General features: G+C 37.3%; 1 protein-coding gene across 2 annotated transcripts in view; it reads left to right on the top strand.

The window, feature by feature from the left end:
* The window catches only part of LOC106874823 (uncharacterized), a 31330-nt gene extending 28872 nt beyond the window's left edge, over positions 1-2458 (top strand). For both annotated transcript variants that reach the window (XM_014922703.3, XM_014922702.3), the window contains exon 9: positions 1-2458. This exon is cut by the window's left edge and continues 5648 nt beyond it. The gene's annotated coding sequence lies outside the window, so the exon portion shown is untranslated.
* The last annotated feature ends 2777 nt before the right edge of the window (positions 2459-5235 follow it).

Below are 5235 nucleotides of genomic sequence, written 5' to 3'. Positions count from 1 at the left end.
TTACAATGGCATTGTAGAGTAGGTGTGAGAAGCTGGATCTGGCCAGTTTGAACATAAAAACAGGTAGACTATTTGAGGCTGGACATGTCTGGTTTATATGCTAAGGGGTTAATATTGATTCTGTTTAGAAAGATTAGTAATTGAAAATGACTAACAGGGAGATTAGAACTATAAGACTGGTGACTGAAGATAACTGAGTTGGAGAAATTTGAAAATCACTGATAGAAAAGTTTTTTTATATATTAGTTTTTACTTTTATTTATTTCACTTTATGCTTCCATAGTCTTACTCGATCATATTTTTAGTTACAAATTGATTTCTCAAAGTTTTTTTTTTTTTTTTTTTTTAGTGCATGAATGAAATGTCATCTGGATTTACTCTCAACAAAATCTCTTATTTATTTTTCTCTGCCCTTAAAAGATACACTACTGTCTTTATTCCGGTGTGTTTTCAAAGTTCCAAATACTTTTGCAAGAAATACCCAACACAAAGCTCGGCTGTCTAATGCCAACTGTTGTTTTCTCATTATTTTCACCTCTTTTCATTTAAAGAGCCTTGGTCCAGTTATCATGGGAAGGGGTAAGGGCAATGTTATGTTTTAAGTTTTCAGTTTAGCCCTGTAGCATTTAAACTGACCATATCTAGCCCAAATATTCCACCTGTTTTATGTTCAAACTGGCCAGATGCAGCCTCTCACACCTATCCTACAATGTCATTCCGAAAATAAACGATCTCATCAGTGAAATTTCAAAACTATGGCATCATTCAGGATTAATTCAAAACAATGTGGATTAATAAGGATTACGTTTGACAGAGTAGTCTGAATGCTAAAGAGTTAAGTTGCAACAAATAGTCTTGAAAGTAGCAAAAGAAATGAATGTGAGGTTGATGTATCTGGGCTACTGATGTAGTCAGAGGTTTGGGAAGTTGCTGTGACCATTGCTTTGTTCTTAGGCAAGGTACATTACTCTACTTGGCCAGCATTAGCTTTCATGTGTATCTAACAGAAGGAAAGGACAGACAGACATAGGTGTAAAACTAAAACTAATCACTGCGATAATATACAAATATCTACGTTTAGAAAACCCAGCCATGTTGTGTGCTGCATGAGAGGTGTGGGGAGAGACAATTGTGTGCCAGCCAATTAATGAAAAAAAAAAAAAAACAGATTGCAAAATTTCCTGAGGCCAACAACAGCTAAAATTAGTGTATTTATGGATATTTCAGTTGTCATTGGAAGCTACATGTTGGTCATTATTACAGTATAACTTTAGTACAACTGACAAAACCAACCAGCATCTCCTTGGACTGGTCCACATTTTCATTTGGACTTTTCACAACCTTAATTCAAATTGCTTTTTATTTATTATTTTTGTTTAAATTTTATTTTTTAGCAGCTAGTAGATGTTCATGTGAAGTTATTTAATTTAATTTATATCTAATAATGTTCTCTCATAATGCAAATATATGTATTTTACTAAATGATGTCATTTACTGCATAAGTTAATCGCATATTGATTGCCATTTTTTGTCCTTTAAGCGAAGGTAATAATTTAGAAGAATTCATTTTACTATGGAAATATGGAAGCTATTTCTTCAATTATTCTTGTGTTTGGTCAAGCAGTGAATGGTGGAGTTTCAATATGCAAGTGCCAATAGAGAAATAAAGGGAAAGTTTTGAAGTTTTATCCAAGATATTCTGATATTCTTTTGAATATTTTAAATGAAAACTATAATTAATGTGTTTCTCAATTAGATTATTAAATATAAAAAACATTATTGTGTTCCTTTTTCTTTCTTTTTTTAAAGAAAACTACTTTATCATCATCTATTTTGAATTATGTCATTTTTATTCTCTGTTTTCTAAAGAAATCAAAATTTTTATAAAATAAAATAAACATTTTTAATTTCTTTTTAAATGAATATTCAAAAACTAGCTACACATTAAAAACATGAAAATTCAGATGAATAAATTTATTATTGTTATTTTGTAACAACAACAACAATAATGATAATCATAATATTGATTATATTATGTTTATTTTTGTTTACATTTCTCGGATCATATTTTCCTAAATGAACTTCACTAATTACTTTGTTAAATTTCCTGATCAAACTAGTTTATATGACCACCACCACTAAACGATACATGGTGTTTAATAAATACAAAACTTTTAGTAAATCTCCAGATTACTACCTTCTCATCATCCACCTTGTCCTTCTTCCTCTCATCCCTTCCTTCCATAACATCCTCGTTTCTTCCATTCTGTTAATATCTCTCCCAGTTTATTCACTCAATCCTTATTTCACCTCCTCCTCCTTCCACTCCTTTTTCTCTCTCTCTCTTTCTATTCCCATCCCCCCTCCCAACTTCCCACTCTATGATACAAACTAATTTTCTGTATTCAACTTTATTGAAATAAATAAATAAAATTAATATATATGATATTTAATAGAATCAATGCTTTGTGTTATTTATTTATTTCATTTCCTTTCAAAAGCACCATACGAGCTTGGTTGATGTCAGTGCCACCTGACTGGCTCCCATGCCGGTGGCACACAAAAAGCACCATTTGAGCATGGTTGATGCCAGTGCCACCTGACTGGCTCCTATACTGGTGGCATGTAAAAAGCACCAGTCAAGCATGGTCGATGCCAGTGCCACCTGACTGGATTCCGTGCTGGTGGCATGTAAAAGGCACCATTTGACCGTGGTCGATGTCAGTGCCGCCTGACTGGCCCTAGTGCTGGTGGCACATAAAAAGCACCCACTACACCCTCAGAGTGGTTGGCATTAGGAAGGGCATCCAGCTGTCGAAACTGCCAGGTCAGACTGGAACCTAATGCAGCCATCTGGTTTACCAGTCCTCAGTCAAACTGTCCAACCCATGCCAGCATGGTAAGTGGACGTTAAACGATGATGATGATTGTCGTCGTTTCATCATCCACTTTTCCATGCTTGTGTCAGGCAAGGGTTTTACTGAAGCGGGTTCTCTCTGCTCAGATGTGCCTCCTCTTACCAACCCTCACCTGTTTCTCCTTTGCCAGACGTGTCTTCACACAACATTGCAAGCGAATGTCTCTGCTTGTATAACAGTGACACTCATTTACATCAATCACAAAGAGATCTAAATACACACACTGTCAGTCGCCATACTGGGGCTCTGCCTTCAAGAATTTCAGTCACTCAAATTGACCCCACTGCTTATTTTTTGAAGCTTTGGTATTTATTCTATCAGTTACTTTTGTTGAACTGCCAAGTTACAGGGATGTAAACACACCAACACTGGTTGTTAAATGGTGGTAGAGGACAAACGAAGACACACACACACACATGGTGCGGTCAATATATTGTCTAAATTACACAAAAATGAAAACAACAGTGACATCTCATTTTAACAGATATATTTACCAAAATTACATAAAAACAACCTGAAATACTAAAGAGTAAATTTATTCAATAAAATCGCCATTGGCTTCAACCACGGCCTCCAGACGACTTCGGAATCTCCTGCAACTCTTTTATGTGGTCTCTTTGTTTAAGTTGGTCAATGCTGCCATAGTCCTTGCCTTTAGTTCACCTTTGGTGTTACAAGGAGTTTTGTTGGTCTCTCGTTCAGCTGTGCCTCGTACATAATAATCAAGGGGGTTGCAGTGTGGGGAGTTAGATGGCCAGATGTTAGGGGTGATGTGGTCGCAGAAATTGTCTGAGAGCCATGATTGGGTTCTCCTGCTTGTGTGAAATGGTGCAGAGTCCTGTTACCAGGCATAATGTTTTCCAGCAGCCGGCCCCTTGACCCAGAGTAGCACTACCTCCTCAAAGCAATTGATGTAGGTGTCTGAGGCTGAGTGGGAAGATAAATGGAGGCATAATGTCGCCATTACTAGTGATCACTCCAAACACCAGGATGTTGACAGGATGTTTAATTTTTATCACGCTTGGTACGTGTCTTCAGATTGACACCCAAACACTTTGAAATGTTTGTATTGGAGTTTCTGGCATGAATGCCAAGCAGCACAGCATGTTGTTTCCAAATTTCTGGCGGAGTGAGTTGCATCATGGTGCTGCTTTTCTCACAGACGGTGCCCAACTGACCCCACTAAACTGTGTAGTCAACAAAATCAAAAACAAACAATGCACATGTGTAAAATTAAAAATATGAAATGGCGACAATTTACCCATCGCACCCTGTGTGTGTGTGTGTGTATATATATATATATATAAATGATAGGCTTGCCTCAATCCTTCATGGGTAGTCTGAAGCATCCAAGCAACCAAGGGATGTTTAAATCCGGAGGCACTCCTGGGAATCACCTGTGCGGGTACCGTCTTGGTTAGAGGGCATCCAGAGGCAGGTAATTTACTGTTTAAACCGTTGTTTATGGTTATATTTATGTGGAGAATGGAGAATCAAATACAAGAAGCAATTCTGTTGGGCTAGTTAGCCATTGTTTTATTATGTGGAGGTTATGTAATTATGACTCATTACATAACCTCCACATAATAAAACAATGGCTAACTAACCCAACAGAATTGCTTCTTCTTGTATTTGTTGCTCCATTCTCCACATAAATATATATATATATATACATGCCTGGTGTAGCCATCCGGTTGCACCAGTCCTCAGTCAAATCGTCCAACCCATGCTAGCATGGAAAGCGGACGTTAAACGATGATGATGATATATATATATGACCTTCTTTCAGTTTCCACCTACCAAATTCACTCACAAGACTTTGGTCAACCTGAGGCTATAGCGGAAGACATTTGCCTAAAGTGCCACATTGTGAGACTGAACCTGGAATCATGTGATTGACGAGCAAACTTCTTACCACACCTGCACACACACACACACACACACAAGCACACACATATACACATACATACAAGGGCCTCTTTCAGTTTCCATTGACCAAATCCACTCACTTGACTCCGGAAAGATGAAACGCAAAGGAGACCTAGGCCGGATTCGAACTGACAGCATGAAAAGGTCAGATAATATACAACCAGGCATTCTATCTGGCACTCCAGCGATTCCGTCAAATCTGAAGATAGGCTTTTAAAATATTCAGTCTTAACCTTTCGTTTTTGTTGAGTTCTAACAAGTAATGCCTGTTTAGGCAAACTTATGATCAAAGATGTTCCAAGTTGTCACCATTCCGTCGGTTTATATTACCAGACTGAACACTGCCAGAACTGCAGTTTCCAATGTGTTCTTCCACTTTAAAAACTGT

Source organism: Octopus bimaculoides, chromosome 2 (genome assembly GCF_046866305.1).
Source record: "Octopus bimaculoides isolate indiv1 chromosome 2, ASM4686630v1, whole genome shotgun sequence".
NCBI classification, from domain to species: domain Eukaryota; kingdom Metazoa; phylum Mollusca; class Cephalopoda; order Octopoda; family Octopodidae; genus Octopus; species Octopus bimaculoides.
This window is presented reverse-complemented; position numbering and strand designations above follow the sequence as displayed.